General features: G+C 43.7%; 1 protein-coding gene across 1 annotated transcript in view; it reads right to left on the bottom strand.

Annotated features, from left to right (window-relative positions):
• The window catches only part of LOC145359118 (inactive phospholipase C-like protein 2), a 249,864-nt gene that overhangs the window by 187,522 nt on the left and 43,003 nt on the right, over nt 1-19,339 (bottom strand). The window lies entirely within an intron of this gene.

Here is a 19,339-nt window from a genome sequence, read left to right as displayed (position 1 = left end):
GTGTTCTAGTTTCCTCCCACGGTCCAAAAGGCATACTGGTTAGGTGTATTGGCCATGCTAAATTCCCTGGAGTGTGGCGACTAGGGGATTTTCACAGTAATTTCATTGCAATATTAATGTAAGCCTACTCGTGATAGTAACAAATAAACTGTAAGTGACAACAGCAGAATGACCAACATCTGCTGTATGGAAAAAGAAGTTGGGAGCAATAGTTGTGATTTGGAATAGTTGAGCTCAATCTGGACTCTGGAAGTTTATGAATTACTGTAACTAATCAAAAGTGGTAGAAATTCATTTTGGCAATTGCTGAAAATGGAAGGTAGAGCCCGTGATACTCTCTGCGTCATGTCCAGTTCCATTGCAGTCAATGGAATCAACTAATAACCTTCTTCAGGCCAGCTGATCCACCCATCTTGTGCCAGAGATAAGATTTCTACCCCAAGTGTGCTTCCTGGAGCTTCACTGGAGCAGTGCAGGGGGCCATCAACTGAGATTGCAGTGGGAATGGGACAAAGAATTAAAATAGCAAGCGACCAGAGCCCTCCATCACGAGCAAACTGAATGGAGGGGTAAACAGTGGGAAGAGCCCTTGTTTCTCCCTTCGCAGATGTGGCCTGGTCTGTTGAGTATTTTCTGCTTACATTTCAGATCTCAAGCGCCTGCAGTGTTTTGCCTTTGTAACTTGCTACTGCTTTGATTTCATAACAGTTGCAGTTGTGTTATTATAAACTGACATCTAACATCAATGTTAAAGACGGTTCAGAGAACTGTCTGAATTTTTATAAAGCTTTCTAATGATACAAAGGAATTGGCCCAATAGACAGCTCTACGTCAACCTTCAGAGACCTCATCAGTAGGTGAAAGCCTGTGGAGCAAGTTTTCTACTTTATATACTTCCCTCTGATTTGACAATATATAAGCCATTTGGGTAATTTGGCACTGTCCAATCACACAGCTCAAAGAATATCAGCAATATCGGGTCAGCCGTCACTCTTGCCCAAGTCAGAATTTTAAAGTTTAAGTTTATTTATTAGTCACAAGTAGGTTTACATTAACACTGCAATGAAGTTACTGTGAAAATCCTCTGGTCACCACAATTTGGCGCCTGTTTGGGTACACTGAGGGAGAATTTAGCATGGCCAATCCACCTAATCAGCAGTCTATTGGACTGAGAGAGGAAACCAGAGCACCCGGAGGAAACCCACACAAACAAGGGAAGAACGTGCACACTCTGCAATGACAGTGACCCAAACTGGGAATCGAATCTGGGTCCCTGGCACCATGAGGCAGCTGTCCTAACCACTGCGCCACCATTCTGCGTTTGAGTCACACTTGACCATTCATTCATTTATCTGCGCTCTCTCCGGTCCATTGTCTGATCTTTCATCCTGAGCTTTCTTGGCAGTTTTGTCATTGGTGGTTTGCCCTCCTCTTCCACTCTCAAGGGCAGGGTGAGGAGACAGGCCCAGGCCTACCTCGACCAAAATAGGAATCAAACCCACACTGGTGGCAATATTCTGAACCCACAAAGATAAAACATTCTATTACAGTACTGAGAAAGTGCCACATGATCAAAAATTACGACTTTAGGAATCACACCTGAATGCTAAGGCCCCAGTTGGTGGACATTCGAATCACAGAATCCATACAGTGCAAAAGGAGGCCATTTTGCCCAATGAGTCTGCATCGACCCTCGACAAAGCACCTCACCCAGGGCCACATGTTGCACTATCCTCATAGCTCCACACATTCATCCAGCTAATTCCCCTAACCTACACCATCTTTGGACCATTATGGGCAATTTAGCAAGGCAATGCACCTAACCAGCACATCTTTAGACTGTGGGAGCACCCGGCGGAAACCCGCACAGACACGAGAAGAACATGCAAACTCCACAAGGACAGACAGTCACCCAAGGCAAGAATTGAACCCAGATCCCTGGCACTGCAAAGTTGCAGTGCTAATCACTGTGCCACCCTATAAAAAGTTCCCCAGGCATAATGTTGAAGTAAAGCAGGGGTGGTCTCCTAGTCCAGCCTAATAGAAACCCCTCAACCAACACAATAAAACAGATGATCCAGTAATGCTGTTTGTGGGATCTTGCTATGTGCAAATTGGCTGCCATATTAAAACAGTGAACACACTTCAGGAGGAATTCAATGATCATGAAGCATTTTGGAAATCCTGTAACATGCTATGGAAATGCATTTTTTTTAAAACATAACACCACACCATTTGAGAAACAAATGCAGTGATAACTGGTGATTTCCCTGCACAGAGGTTGAGGATGTTAATTCAAATCATCAGGTACGTGCTAACCAAAAATGAGATATGCAAGAACAGCTTGGCAAGGAAAATTTTGTGCAAAGCAAAAACAAGTTGTTCAGCTTTAGCCTTGTCCTGTTGATGTGATAAAGCTAGAAACTGTCAGAGTTACTCAACGCTGTCTGAAGAATAGGTTGTAAAAGAACGGCAGCCTCATGAATAGGAATGGGCCAAAGGGTTAAATAAATCGCCTTACCGATCTGATGTTGAAAGGAATAAACAGCGTGCTCCAAGGGCTAGCACTGCTGCCTCACAGCGCCAGGGACCGGGTTCAATTCCTAGCTTGGGTCACTGTCTGCGGAGTTTGCACATTCTCCCCATGTCTGTGAGGGTTTCCTCCCACAGTCCAAAAGACGTGCTGGTTAAGTGCATTGGCCATGCTAAATTCCTCCTCAGTGTACCCGAACAGGCGCCAGAGTGTGGCGACGAGGAGACTTTCACAATAACTTTATTGCGGTGTTAATGTAAATCGACTTGTGACACAAATAAATAAACTTTAAAAAACCTTTACAGAGGTCTACAAAATAATGGGGGACATAAGGTAGATAGTCGACATCTTTTCCCAATGGTAGGAGAGCCTAAAACTAGAGGGCATAGGTTTAAGGTGAGGGGGAGAGATACAAAAAAGGTCCAGAAGGCCAATTTTTTCCATATGTAGGGTAGTGAGTGTCTGGAACAAGCTGCCAGAGGTAGTAATAGAGGCGGGTACAATTTTGTCTTTTAAAAAGCATTTAGAAAGTTACATGGGTACGATTGGTATAGAGGGATATGGGCTAAACATGGGTAATTGGAACTAGCTTAATAGTAAGTACTGGGTGGCATGGACAAGTTGGGCTGAAGGGCCTGTTTCCAGGCTGTAAATCTAGGCATTGGTATTTAACATTTTGACCAGGAGGCTAATGAATTATTTGAGAGGACAAGTAGATTTTATTTGGATAAATACCTTTGTACACTGTGGTGTGTTGCACCCATTTGACCTCCAATGTTATTTTATGTGAATAGGTTTTGGGTAGTAGCCATTTCACACATTGCATGGGACATAGCATCAGAAGTGTGTACAGCTGGGATTGAGTAGATTTTTATCATTGTAAGACTGCTAATAACTGTGAAAACACAGGAGAGAATAATTAAGCCTTCAGGACATTGACTGCTGGGTGGGTGAGTATGGCTTCAAGTATTCCAGCTCCTCCTCCTATGGCGATGAAGGGAGCTTTTGAGAGTGAATTGGAAATCCTTCCAGTCTCATTGACAGAATTATGAGATTGCCACAGAGTTGGAGAAGGAACCTGAACAAATAACAGTAGCAAAACTGTCATAAGTGCTGGGGAAAGAGTGTTCCATAGAGTTATAGAGATTTACAGCATGGAAACAGGTCTTTCGGCCCAACTTGTCCATGCCACCCTCTTTTTTAAACCCCTAAACTAATCCCTATTGCCCTCATTTGGCCCATATCCCTCTATACCCATTTTACCCATCTAACTGTCTCAACGCTTTTTAAAAGACAAATTTGTACCTGCCTCTATTATTGCCTCTGACAGCTTGTTCCAGACACTCACCACCCTCTGTGTGAAAAAATTGCCCCTCTGGGCACTTTTGTATCTCTCCCCTCTCACCTTAAACTTACACCCTCTAGTTTTAGACTCCCCTACCTTTGGGAAAAGATATTGACTATTTACCTTGTCTATGCCCCTCATTATTTTATAGACCTCGATAAGGTCACCCCTCAGCCTCCTACGCTCCATAGGGGAAAAAAAAAGTGTATGAAACCCAAACCCCACAGAGGTACAAAAAAAAAAGGCAGACTTGAGAATTTGGAGAGGATTTGAATACCCACTTTAAATCTTTTATTAATGTCATTTATGAACATTGTGCTCTGAAAGAGAGGGAGATTATTGATCAGTACTTAGAATTTTATAGCAAAGAAGGCCATTCAGTCCATCATGTCTGCACCAGCCCCCAAAAGAGCGTGACTGCATTGAGACACACAGCTAAATTTTGAGAGATTGGGCAACTGAAGGATGCTCTGATCAGAGGATTGTCTCAGGAATAAGAGATCCTGTAGGATTCTCTTAGGAGGAGGAGTATTGTCACTGGGCACGTAATCCAGAGACTTAGGGTGACACTTTGGGGTTCAAATCCTACTACAGAAGATGGTGACATTTAAACTCAATTAAAATCTGGAATTAACAGTCTAATGATGCCCATTAAACTATTGTCAAAATAATCCATCTGGTTCACTAATGTCCTTTAGGGAAGGAAATCTGCCATCCTTACCCGGTCTGGCCTACATGTGACTCCAGAGCCACTGCAACGTGGCTGACTCTTGAATGCCTTTGGGGATGGGCAATAAGCGCTGGCCCAGCCAGCGGCACCCACATCCCATGAATGAATGAAGTAAAAAGAATAAGAGATCCTGCTGGAGGAGCACATCTGCTAAGAGAAGAGAAACTCTGACATGTGCAGAAACCCCGAGGCTATGAATTATCGGCTGACAAGAGAACTAAAAGGCTTTGCTCTATGCCGGGAGGCAATTCAAGCACAAGTCAATTAAGAAAAGGCGGGGCAACTTGTAGTTGGGTCAGCAAAAAGATTGAGGGAGGATTATGGGATATAAATATAGCAGAGGACAATGCACAAAGCATGCCCATTCGGAAAGCAAAATCATTTTGCACGCAAGTGTTTTGCTGAAAAGAACAACAAGGACAAGTCAATAAAGATGGTTGCTGGAGCGATGTTGGGACGATGCTCCTGATGAATATCTCTACACCCCTTAGAGCAGATTGGCACCGTCAATAAAAAATGCTTTGTGACTGCTGGAATGACGACTGCAGAAGGCAGCATCAGGTGAATATGAAGGGTAAGGTAGACTCTGGCGTGACATTCAACATCATGAGCTTGGCAGAACTTTCTCACATGCTGGTAGCTCAAAATTGAAGCCATTACGGTAAAGTTGAGGCTATATGCTGGAATAACACTCAGCCCTAGTGGATGAATCCAGTTGAGTACCCAACACACAGGGAAGAAATAATACCTGCAGTTCCGGATAGAACACACTGAACAAGTTCCCTTTGTCTCAGCTGACACAACTCGAGCTTGGAATGGTAACCCTTCTCAGATCAGAAGAGATTTGCAGGGTTTTGTAAGACACCAAGCTATTAACTGTTGAACAGATCATAACAGACAAGTATCTCACATTTTACTGTATAGTTTGCCTAATCTGACTAAGTGTTACAGGAGGCTGTGATGAAAAGATGGCCTGAAACCAAAGTCGCAACTGTTGCTTTAAGTGCGTAAGGGCATACAGAGATGAAGTGATTGCCCATGATAGCAGCTTGTACTAAAGGAATGAGAGCCTTTATCACATAAGAGACCCTAGCTAGTCCCCCTAATACTAAAGGGCAATTTAGCATGGCCAATCCACCTAACCTGCACATCTTTGGACTGTGGTAAGGAACCAGAGCACCCAGAGGAAACCCACGCAGACACGGTGAGAACGTGCAGACTCTGCACAGTGACCCAAGGTGGGAATTGAACCCAGGTCCCTGGCACTGTGAGGCAGCAGTGGTAACCGCTGTGCCGTGCCGCCCTAGATGCTGGCACTGTGAGGCAGCAGTGCTAACCACTGTGCCGTGCCGCCCTAGGCACTCTATGTCTTGCTTTTATGTTGCAGGATGAGCAATATCATTGCTGCAAACTAACTTCATTAAATATCACAACATATTGAAAGGTCACTGTAGCCTTTGCACGTGCAATCTGATCTTCAAACTGCAGGTCAGGTGACCCTATCAAATACAAGAGTGTACCATATTGTATCTAATACTGGAGTCCACTACCACAATCATCCTAATATGATACTCTATAGGCCAAACATGAGCAATGAGATTAAGGATCACATCCATCAAGCTAATCAAGTGAAAGAGCCGCTCATGTGTCATGACATCCCAGACCGACCCAGGTGGACCTCTTCACTCTAACGGGAAATGATAATCTAGTCACAGTTGATTATTCAGACTACTGGGAATTACAGATCTTTGTATCATCTGCAAACTTAGCAGCAATACCTTCAGTTCCTTCTTCCAAGTCATTAATGTATATTGTGAAAAGTTGTGGTCCCAGCAGCGAGCTGAGGCACACCACTAGTCACCGACTGCCATCCTGAGAAAGACCTCTTTATCCCCACTTTCTGCCTGCTGCCAGTCAGCCAATCCTTTATCCATGCCAGGCTCTTACCCTTAACACCATGGGCTCTTAACTTATTTATGCAGCACCTTGTTAAAGGCCTTCTGGAAATCTAAATAAATCACATGTACTGGTTCTCCTTTATCTAACTTCCTTGTTATCTCCTCAAACAGCTTTAACAGATTTGTCAGCACATCACCTCTCCTTGACAAAGCTGTGCTCACTCAGTCCTATTTTATCATGCACTTCCAAGTATTCTGCGATTCCATCTTTAATAACGAACTCTAAAATTTTGCCAATGACTGAAGTCAGACGAACCAGCCGATAATTTCCCATCAGTTGCCTCCCTCCCTTCTTAAACAGCGGTGTTACATTAGCTACCCTCCAGTCCTCTGGGACCCTCCCTGCCTCCAGTAATTCTTGAAAGATCACAACCAGTGCCTCCACAGTTTTCTCAGCTATTTCTTTTAAAACCCTCCGGTGCAGTCCATCTGGTCCAGATGGTTTATCCACCTTCAGACCTTTCAGTTTCCCCAGAACCTTCTCCTTAGTGATGGCCACCACATTCACCTGTGTCCCCCAATTCTCCTGGAGCTCTGGCGTCCCACTGGTGTCTTCCATGGTGAAGACTAATGTAAAGAAACTATTCAATTCTCGGCCATTGCTTTGTTTCCTATTATTACTTCTCCAGCCTCATTTTCCTGTGATTCAATGTCTATTTTTGCCTCTCTCTTGCCTTTTACATATTGAAAAAACTGTTCCTTTTTTTATATTACTGGCCAGCTTACACTCATATTTCATCTTCTCCCCCCTTATTACTTTTTTAGTTGGTCTCTTCTCGCTTTTAAAGGCTTCCCAATCCTCTGGCTTCTCACTGATCCTCACCACTTTGTACGCTTTATCTTTTGCAACACTTGCCACAGCGGCCACATGCCCCAGAGAGACATCACCACCCTCTGGAATGAGCAGACACCAAATGGACAGTCAGTCAACAATTCACACAGTTGTTGCCATTAGAAGGTCTGAGCATTGTAACGATCGTGTTTGCCACATGTACGTAGGCGTGAACAAAATGGGAAAAGACCGGAAATAAGTTTTTTATTCACGCATGTGTTGAGTTTCTTGCAAATGTATCTTGCCCTTGAACTGAGTGGCTTGCTAGGCCATTTTCATAGGACAGTTGAGATTTCTGTGACTCTGGAGTTAGATGTAGGCTTGACCAGGTAAGGACAGCAGTTTTATCTCCTTAAAGGACATTAGTGAACCAGTTGGTTCTGACAATCAACAATGGTTTGAGTAATTTCTTAATTCCAGATAATTTTTATTGAATTCAAATTCCACCAGCTGCCATGGTGGGTTTCGAACCTGGACCCCAAAGCATTAACTGATTACTATTCTAGTGATAATACCACTAGGCAGTCGCCTCCCCATTGGTACGTGTACTCAAATTTTTGTATCTTTTTCCCAATGGAAGAAGGTGGAAGAGTGTATGTCCGGGGTGCGTGGGGTCCTTGATAACGCTGGCTGCTTTTCTGAGGCAGCAGTAAGCGCAGACGGAGTCAATGGATGGGAGGCTGGTTTGCGAAAAGGACACAGCTACGTTAACAACACTTCGCAGTTCCCTGCAGTCTTAGTCAGGGAATACCAAGTTGCGATATATCCGGGAAGGAGATTTTCTATGGTGCCTCTGTAAAAAATGGAATCATAGCGGACATGCCAAATTTCCTTAGCCTCCTGGGAATATAGAGCTGTTGGTGGGCTTTCTTAACTATAGCATCAGCATGGAGGGACCAGGACAGGTAGTTGGTGATCTGGACACCTAAAAACATGAAGCTCGACCGTTTCCACTTCAACCCCATTGATGTAGACGGGGGCATGCCCTCCACTACCCTTCCTGAAGCTTCATGTGACATTTTGCATGAAAGGAACATGAAAATCTGCCAAGAATTGCTGGAGACTGTAAACTTGGACCATCCCAATTAAAACAGGTTGGCTGTCAGACTCCGGTTGACTGAACTAAAGGCTGCCTTTCATCAGACGTTAATCCTGAGGCAATTCAAAATCCTATTTCACACTAATCAAAATCCTGACCCCCTTTTTGAATGGCCAAACAAAAGCGTTGCAAAGCCTGCCGCTGGGGTGATCCAAGTGTGTGCGACTGGGGCCACAGAATACCACACCTGGGCAAACGGACAATTCACATGTAAATGAACCTAATCTGCTTCCTATCACCACAGCACACTGACATAAAAGGGAAAAAGGTTTTTTTTTGCCCTGTTTCTGTGCGAGATATCTTGCTGATTGCACTGACGACCAACCTCTCCTGGCTGTTGCTATGGAAGTCACCGTTTGATAATCAGAACACTCATTCTGTGGCATGTATTCGAGACCCATTCACACAGCGGCTGCCTGACGTCAGTAGAACCTGGTACTGTCAGCCCAAAGACCCCAGCAACATCTTTTCCTCGTCACTGCATCACACGTGTCATATTTGGGGCAGCACAGTAGCACCATGGTTAGCACTGCTGCTTCACAGATCCAGGGACCTGGGTTCGATTCCCAGCTTGGGTCACTGTCTGTGTGGAACTTGCACATTCTCCTCATGTCTGCGTTTCCGGGTTTCCTCCGGATGCTCCGGTTTCCTCCCACAACCCAAAGATGTGCGGGTTAGGTTGATTGGCCATGCTAAAATTGCCCCTTAGTGTCCTGAGACGCATAAATTAGAGGGATTAGTGGGTAGATATGTGGGCATATAGGGATAAGGCCTGGGCGGGATTGTGGTCGGTGCAGACTCGATGGGCCGAATGGCCTCTTTCTGTGCTGTAGGTGTTCCATGATTCTATATTTGACTGAGGTGCGACTTGTAGTGAGGCACAGCTGACCAATATTCACATCAACTTGTAAACTAAAACATGCACGTTTTTACTGTAATCCTAGCCAGGGCTATCATCTTATCCGGGCTCAGACAGGGAATAGCCATGCGAACAGTGCTATTAATAAATGATCAATCTTCTCAACATAACAACATTTAAAGATTAGACCTCCTTCTCTGTATCTAGGTTACATGTGCATAAAAATCAGGATGGAGTGCAAGAAACAACAGCTTCTGACAGACTGCATTCCTTTCACAAGAGTTGAAATCTAAACAGTAATGTAACATCAAAGGAGACAGTCACGGCAACAAGGTTTTCCAATCATTCACTTGCGCCACTTTGCCTCCTCGAGAAGCTGGGGCGACCTGTTGCATATCAAAAAGCTGCAGCTACACTCAATTATTAAATAAATAAAACAGGGCCAAGACTGGAGGAAGCCGGCAGCACAGAGACTCTGGCAAGTGGTAGCAGTTCAAACAGTTTCATTTAAAACACGGTTTACCAGCCCTGTGATCCCTCGAAATAACATCAATCATGCCAGCTAAGAGCTGACAAAAACCTGTCTCAGGATGCTTTGGCGCTAATCGCAAAAAGAAACCTCGGCCTTTGATAAATCGATGCCGACTTCTGAACAGCCCACTTCCATTACGAGAAGATCTGCACATTTCAGTGTCAGGGTTAAGCATCACAGTGTAAAGTGGAAATCTAAATGAACGCTCCCTCAGCCCACTCTGGAACTTATTTTTTGTTTATCTATGTATTGACAATGCGATGGAGTGGGTTCAGCTCCAGCACCTACTGACGGAGCTTCTTCTGCCTTTTCCCACTTTCTGATTCCAGCCAAACACCTACCTGTGGTCTTCATATTTGTTGCTTCCACAGTGACACTGGGGTCTCATTTACTGCCTCCAATTTCAAGCGGAGAGAGCCAAGGATCTAGAAAGAATCATAGAATCCCTACAGTGCAGAAAGAGGTCATTTGGCCCATTGAGCCTGCACTGACCACAATCCCACTAAGGCCCTACCCCCATATCTACATATATTTACCCGCTAATCCCTCTAACCTATAATCTTGAGATGCATAAGGGGCAATTTTTAGCATGGCCAATCAACCTAACCTGCACATCTTTGGACTGTGGGAGGAAACCAGAGCACCCAGAGAAAACCCACACAGACATGAGGAGAATGTGCGAACTCCACACAGATAGTGACCCAAGCCGGGAATTGAACTCAGATCCCTGGAGCTGTGAAGCAGCAGTGCTAACCATTGTGCTACCGTGCCATCCATGTTCCGTGCTGATGCAGTTCAGCACGAGGCTTGCAGATCTAAGCCCACTCCAAGGGCACGATCTTACAACCTCATCCCCGCCCATCGTTCAGTGAGATGAGGTGGTAAGATTGGGCGAGAGGTGAAAAATCAGATTCGCACCCGGTTTCTCATCTCACCTGATCTTACCAACTCATTAGTGAGTCCTGGAAGGCATTCTCTGGGTTCACTTGCATTAACCACTTTGCCAGTCAAGCTTCACACCAGCAAGGGTTACAGCTGGTCTCCATCAGTGGAGATTAGGATTCCCCACGTACCCCCACCTTCTCTACTGGCAAGAATCACATCCGGACTTTTTTTTGCACTAAGTGCCATAAGATTGCTACTCATGGCTCATCCAAAAAACCAGTGCAATTCTCTCCCATTTTCTCATTCATTTGGCCCTTTTTTCTTAAGATTGCGCCTCAAGATTGAGCATCTTATTTACACTAGCAATAAAGAGAGAGTGCTGCGCTGTTGCAACTGCTGACTTTTGGATTAAACTGAGGCCCCAATCGCCTATTCAGGTGCGTGTAAAAGATCCCGAGACTTTTTTTAAAACAATGGACAGGGAGTTTGTGCCCTCTCCAGCGTTCCTCTATCAACTAGAGTAAAAATGCCTTTGAGGGATGGCTGCATCCCATCACTAAGGGAAATACATCATGTAAACCAGCCCCAGTTTGACTAAACCTGGAGCAGAGCACAGGCACACAGCTCTGCATCTCTAGTTTGCTAAAACTTTCTACCTATGTGTGTTCACATTTGCCTAGAATTAATAAATGAACACACAAGATATTTACACAATTCCCAATGAGCAAGTGGTGCCTTTGTATAATAACGCACTGCGTCAACCATTGAAACAGATTATCTGGACATGAATTGTATGGTTTTTTTTGTGGGAGCTTGCAGGCTGGCTGTCTCAGATGGTGCAAACAGAAAGGGGTGGCACCTCAAAAATTGACAGCAAAACACTGAGTGCACCAGGCACAGTATAACCGTACTGATACGATCTAAGCAGTTTTCAGTTTTCTGAAAAGAGGGTTAACTCCCTCTTGGAGGGTGGAGAACTTGTTGTTCTTCCTTCCCCTTTCCAGCACAAGGCAGCTTGTTTGTTTGTTTATCGTTCAGTGTTCAGTTCTGACAATGGGTTATCCACACACAACACTAACTGCATTTCCCAAGGCTATCCAACATACTGGATATTTCCAGGAATTTTGATTTTGGCTGCTAATTCCAAATGGGGTTTTCGTGTCTTAATTGCAGTCAGTAAACAAGTGATGGGAGTTTAAGTGATATGAGCTTAGCTCAAAGTAGGGACAAAAGTTTTTTTTTTAAACCATTTATTTATTAGTGTCACCAGTAGGCTCACATTAACACCGCAGTGAAGTTACTGTGAAAATCCCCTAGTCACCACTCTCCGGCATCTGTTCAGGTGCACAGAGAGAATTTAGCATGGCCAATGCGCTTTAACCAACACATCTTTTGGAGTGTGGGAGGAAACTGGAGCACCCGAAGGAAACCCACGCAAACATGGGGAAACATACAGAACTCGCACAGACAGTCATCCAAGCCGGGAACTGAACTCAGGTCCTTGGCGCAGTGAGGCTAACCACTGTGCCACAAGTTCACAAGTTTCCTATAAGTTGGTTAAAATTTGTAAATCTCACTCAGGAAATAGCAGCCTGGGGTTATAATGGGTATCACTGGTGTAGGAGGCAGCTTTGAAATTGAAGGAAATTTACTGTTAGAACACCAGGTCAGAAACCTCACAGTATCTGATGAAGGCAGAATAGACTCCAACACTTTTACTATTTTGGCATTAACGGGAGGTTCGGAGGTTTCACTCCAGGTGCAGTTCTATTGACAAACCAGGGAGCTTTTATCAAAACAAACTTTATTTAACAACTCAGTTTAAGTAATAACAAATGAATTAGTTTAACTTTTAACAATTGAACAATACTTAAATGTGGCAAGATACAATTCTTCACTGGTAACCTATCATTACTAGCTCCAAATCAAGCAATATTTCACTTATAGACTTAAAGCATTCTTTAAAATTAGTTAGCAAAACACAGGCACACTTGCTTTGATTGAGATTAAAATGTTTACAGCTTTCAGAAAGTCTTGGTGGTGGTGGTGGGGGGGGGGGGGGGGGGTGCGGGGGGAGGGAGGTGAAAGCCCGAGACAGACAGACAAAACTTTACCAAATCCAGGCACCAACTGCCCCCATTTTAAAATGAAAATGAAACTGTTCTTTCCTGCAAGCTCCTGCCATTAACCACATGATACTGTGTCTGTCAATAAACCTAATCAAAACTCACATGATCCTATATACCTAGCCTAAAGTCTCAGGAGACCAGAAGTAAACAACGGGTCCATTAACTCAGCAAAGTAACACATTCCTAGCTAAAATCAGTTATTATCCTGCATTCTTAGTATTGGAGCTATATGTTTCCCTAGACAAATCGACTCCTGTAACTAAACACTGACTCTTAAAGCAGCCCCACCTTAAAACATAAAAGAAAACTGCACAGTATTATCACAACACGTTGTCAGACACTGACTGTAACATCGAAGCTGCAGCACATTCTTGCACAGATGGGTCCTAGCAGGGAGCTCTTGCTAGGATTTAACCATGCAACTGCCTGATACTGCTTCCAACTGCAGAAAGTGGAAGACGAAAGTGGCCCATTCTCTCTCATAACAAGAGCATTTGCTTTAGTCAATTAAAAAACCATAAAACTAAACACGCATGAACTGACACAGAAATCTCAAACGTGTCACTTAAGCAACAGTATGTAAATGAAATACTCCACTGTAGTATTTACGAATCATGTCCTTGTCATGCATAGACGCTAACAAGCTGAATTTTAGGGGAAGGTTACATAAAATAAAAGGCTGAATGATATCTTTAATGTACTTCATGATCCCTGGGCATTCCAAAGCTTCAAAGGTTTTGATTTGATTTATTATGATAGTATACAGTGAAAAGTATTGTTTCTTGTGCGTGTTCTGTATGTTTCCCCCAGGTACTCCAATTTAGAGACAAAGCATACCATTCATAGAGAAGGAAACAGAGCGCAGGATGTGGTGTTACAGTCATAGCTAGGGTGTAGAGAAAGATCAACTTAATGCAAGGTAGGTCCATTCAAAAGTCTGATGGCCGCAGGGAAGGAATTGTTCTTGAGCCAGTTGGTACATGACCTCCAACTTTTGGACCTTTTTCCTGACGGGTGGTGGTAGTGGAAGAGAGAGAATGCCTGGGGTGTGTGGATCGTTGATTTCGCTGGCTGCTTTTCCATGGAAATGGGGATGTAGACAGTCAATAAATGGCAGGCTAGTTTTCATTGGATGCAAAGTGACTATTTTAATAACGGAAACACAGCAGCCAGTTTGCACACAGTAAGCTCCCAAACAGAATAATGATCCAGACAACTGGCTTCTATAACATGGACTGAGAGACCATTAATCCAGAAATTCAGTTAATGTTCTGGGGACCCATGTTCGAATCCCGCCACGGTAGCTGGTGAAATTTGAATTCACTAAAAAATATCCGGAATTAAGAATTTTCTGATAACCATGAAACCATTGTCAATTGTTGGAAAAACCCATCTGATTGTAGAAAGATAGAAAAGAAAAGGGCTACTATAACATTGGCAGACTCTGCAAAGGTTTAATCAACTTAGGTGCAGGATTCACTTTAAAATCAATGGGGAGCAAGTTTGCTAGTAATTGTAACAAGGTATTTTAAATACTTTGTAGTTTTAAAGGTACATGTAATACCTTTAATTAGTCCATACAAATATATCTTCTATACATGTTTTTGAAATTAAACAAAGAAACTTTGATGCACAGAGTGCCCCTTTGATACCAAACCTATTTTTTGGATACATTCCTTTAAAGCACCCAACTATTGGAATCACAAGGCCAAAAAGGACACTTAATTGCCTCACCCAGACACCTTATCAGAAACAACTGATACAAAAATGAGTTTTAATGAAGCTACCTTCACAGTTTCTAATCAAAACAGAATTAGAAAGACATTAATGTCTTAGTTAACGACAAAGTTATGACAGGGGGCTTAGTGGGAACTGACAAGGATTAATGGTAACATGATGGTACCCCCTTTTTAATTGTAGGTAGTGATAAAAAGCTCAGTCATTGAATTGGTAAGTAATATATACATGTGTTTCATTATGTTGGCAATAAGCAAAACATATCAGGGCTCTAATCGGGGAATATCATGAAGTCAAGTTGAGTTGACCACATCCCTTTGAGATTCAGTTAACTTCACTGACAAAGCCATAAAACACTAATGGCTTGTGTAGGCCCCCCACCCCCCATATCAATTAAAGGATGTCCATGTAAGACTGTTTTAATGAAGATGGTTTGTGAGTCTGCTATCAGAAATAGAGACATGATGTCTGATTTAGAGACTAGAGGACAAGCCTAGGGATGATAATATTGGGGTATCCCACGAGGTATCATGATCTGAAGGTCAGCGTGGTTCAGTATTTTTTCTATTGGATCGTTACATAGAAGTATGTCATTTGTAACACTTTTGATTGGATTGTGTCAAACTGACTGAGAGCTGCAGAATTGTATAATTCAGGATGATTTTCTTTGTCCAATGGTGTCTCTGGCCCGTTGATTTGGGGCCCTATCCCCTTGCTAGCAAGTGTAATAAAGATGATCAGTCGGTCAAGTATCTTATGTTAATGTGTTTGTGTTAAAGTCAAACTCAGAAGTTGGGATTTCAACATGATTCACTAAATGACTTTACCTGGTCTGTCCTATTTGTGACTCCAGACCTAGCAACGTGGCTGACTCAACTGCCCTTGGGCAGAAATGCTGGCCAGCCAGCAATGGCCATGTCCCATGATTGAATGAGAAAGATGAAGAATATTGGCCAGGCCATCAAGGGCAAGTACTTTGCCTGGGGTCTTTTAGATACCCCTGCGTCTCATCCAAAACACTGTAGTTCCCACAATCCCTCCCTATTGCACTCGAGTGTCATTTCTGATTTTTCTCAAGCCCCAGGAATGGGACTCAAAGCCACAGTTCTGAGACTCGAGAGGTGAACACACTACCAACTGAGACAGTCCTAAGCAAGCCAGGCCTTTTCCCTGCAGCTCACTCAACACAAAAAAGTAATTCAACCCAGAAGAACTCATGGGGGTGGAATATTCCAACAATAATAGTTAAACTCTCAGTCACCCTTAGCCAACATGCTCCACAACTGCAATCCAAACCAACCAAGAGTAGCTTTTTCCTTATCCTATTTAAAATAAATCGACAAAAGAATTTCAGCACGGTAGCACAGTGCTTGGTACTGCTGCTTCATAACACCAGGGACCTGGGTTCAATTCTGGCCTCTGGTGACTATCTGTGTGGAGTTTGCACGTTCTCCCAGTGTGTGTGTGGGTTTCCTCCGGGTGCTCCGGTTTTCTCCTACTGTCCAAAGATGTGCAGATTTGGTTGACTGGCCATGCTAAAATTGACCATTCGCGTTAGGGGGATTAGTGGGGGTAAATACATAGGATTGAGGGCAGAGAGCCTGGGTGGGATTGTTGTCAGTGTAGGCTCAATGGGCTGAATGGCCTCCTTCTACACTATTGGGATTCTATAGAAGTCTACAAGAAAAGAACGTTTTTCAAAAAAAAATGTAGCAAGCTTTTATGATTGGAAAACCAATGCCTAAAGGACTGATGGAAGTAGATTTGATAGACATGCCTTATAAATGGGAATTAGGTAAATACATGAACAGGAAAAGAGATTGCAGGGAAGTGACAGAGAGCTAACTGGACAGTTCTTTCAGAACACCCTCAATGGGCCAAATAGTCTCTTTGTGTGGTTTGTCATTATCTGATTCTCTGATCAAAAGCAGCAGATCACATCACAGATTTCCTGAGACTGATATTCAATTCATTGAAAGGACATCAAACAATGGCACTACGGTCAAGCAGAAATCAAAACAAGATTTACGTTCACATGGGAAGAAACGTCAAAGAAACAAACAGGCTGAGAGAAACAGGTGTCAGAGCAGAAAGGTAAAAATTTAGACATGGGGGATGCAGGTTTGATCAAAGAGATCGACTTTCAGAAGTTCTTTTTAAATTAGAGATAGACAGTTAGAGTCATTGGGAGGAGGAGATGCTATGGGCTTCTCAACAGCAAGGTCAAGTTGGTCTGTGTGGAATTTTTGACACAGCTGATCCCCACTATTATCCAGCTGGGAGGAATGCTACTGGCCCACTTCCATTTTTATCTATCCAGTTGTAGCCAGAGAATTGCATTGGTGGTCTTCTATTCCCATGTGGCCAAGAATTGATCCCTTTCACTTTCCCTATCTAGCTGCTGCTCTTTGGCAATATCACCCAAAATCAGTGTACCAGTTTCCACGTGGACAAAGAACACGGTACAGCACAGGAATAGGCCCTTCGGCGCTCCAAGCCTGTGCCAATCATAATGACTACCTAGTCCATTATCTTCCATTCCCATCCTATTCATGTATGCGTCTGGACACCCCTTAAATACCCCTATTGTACCTGCTCCCACACCCCGCCTTCCCCCTGGACAGAGTGTTCCAGACATTCACCACCCTCTGTGTAAAAAAACTGCCTCCATATCTCCTCTAAACTTTTCCCCATGCGCCTTAAACCTATGTCTCCAAGTGTTTGGCTTTTTTACCCTAGGAAAGAGCATCTGACTATCCACTCCGTCCGTGCCACTTAATATCTTGTAAACCTCTATCAGGTCAACCCTCAACCTCTGTCGTTCCAGTAAGAATGAACTGAGTTTATCCAGCCTCTCCTCATAGCTAATACCCTCCAGACCACTATACACTGGCCACACCCAGCTCTACCTCACCACCACCTCTCTCAGCCTCTACACTGGTCAAAACTGTCAGACATCCAATACTGGAGGAACAGACGTTTCCTCTGACTAAATATTAGGCAGAACTAAGTCTTTGGTCGCAGCCACAAACCCTACTTAGTCTCCTGAGCAAATCTGAGGTTGAACCAGACTGTTCACAATCTTGGTATCATACCCAATCTCCAAGTGAGCTTCCATTCACCTTCCTGCACCATCAAAGCCACTTATTTTCATCTCAGTAACAATTGCCCAACTCTGTTTCCACTCATCTGCAGAAAGACACCTTCATACTTGATTATTCCATCACACTTCTGGCCAGTCTCTCACATTCCACCCACAGTAAAGTTGGTCATTGGAAACATTGCTGTATGTATCCTGTTTCCACTCACCCATCACCTCTGTGCAGTGCTGACCTGTACTGATTTCTGGTTAAACAAGACCTTTGTTTCAAATCCCTCATGTGGTCTCACCAATCTCTAATGCTGTGATCCTCTCCAATCCTATCTGTGCTCTTCCAATCTGGATACCCAAGTCTTAAATGCTTCATGATTTGCAGTCATGCCTTCAGCTGCCAACGCACTAAGTTCTGAACTTCCTTCTCCAAACCTCTCAATCTTGCTCACCTCCTTTTAGGATTACCTTCCATTCTAATATCTCATTTGTTCATTGCCCCATTTCCCCAATGCTAATGTAACACCATAAGCCATTCGGAACAAAACATAAATAATCTTAAATTAGTAGATAAATGTGCAACTGTAAATTTCGCCAATAAGGATTAATTGGCCAGGCACATATTGTGCAAATGGTAGCTTAAGGAACAGGAGTGGGATATCAAATACCTACAGTACAGGTGGAGGCCATTCAGCCCATCGAGCCTGCAGAGACAACAATCCCACCCTATCCCCATAACTCCACATATTTACCCTGCTATTCCCCCCTTCCCAAAACTAAGGTCAATTTAGCATGGCCAATCAACCACACATCTTTGGACTGTGGGAGACAACTGGAGCACCCAGAGGAAACCCGTGCAGACATGGGGAGAATGTGCAGACTCCACTCAGGTAGTGATCCAAGCCGGGAATCGAACCCGCTTCCCTGGCGCTGAGAGGCAACAGTGCCATCCACTGTGCCACCCGATATTCGGCTCATCAGGTATGCTCCACCATTGCATTAGCCATGCCACCAACCTCTGAACCCCAATTCCCTGCCTCTTCTTCAGACCCCTTTTATTTTGCAGCCAAGTATTATAACATTTTTAACTATCCCAATGATTCTGCATCGGAACCCTTTGAGCACACGGACTTGCATCACGCAAAGGAAACTGGTATTTTCATCCCTCTCTTTCATCTTCCAACTCATTCACTCACACGTGGTGATGTCTCCCTGAGATTCCTTTTTCATTATTTAATGTGATTTATTATTTAGTGTAAAGTAAGCAAGGCAAAGTTTATTTATTAGTCACAAATAAGGCTTACATTAACACTGCAATGAAGCTACTGTGAAATTCCCCTTGTCGCCACACTATAGCTCCTGGTCAGCACTATGCACCTAACCAGCACATTTTTCAGACTGTGACTGGAAACCAGAGCACCCGGAGGAAACCCACACAGATACGGGGAGGATGTGCAAATTCCATACAGCCTATGACCCAAGCCAGGAATCGAACCCAGGTCCCTTGCGCTGTGAGGCAGCAGTGTTAACCACTGTGCCACCAAATATTGGGAATATTCCCTCAGGCTTCACCCGTCCCACCAAGGTACTTTAGAAGTGTGTCCAAGGT

Source organism: Carcharhinus amblyrhynchos, chromosome 27 (assembly GCF_965287045.1).
Source record: "Carcharhinus amblyrhynchos chromosome 27, sCarAmb.v2.hapA, whole genome shotgun sequence".
NCBI classification, from domain to species: domain Eukaryota; kingdom Metazoa; phylum Chordata; class Chondrichthyes; order Carcharhiniformes; family Carcharhinidae; genus Carcharhinus; species Carcharhinus amblyrhynchos.
Note: the sequence above shows the minus strand (reverse complement) of the source record. Positions and strands in the feature narration are given on the sequence as shown.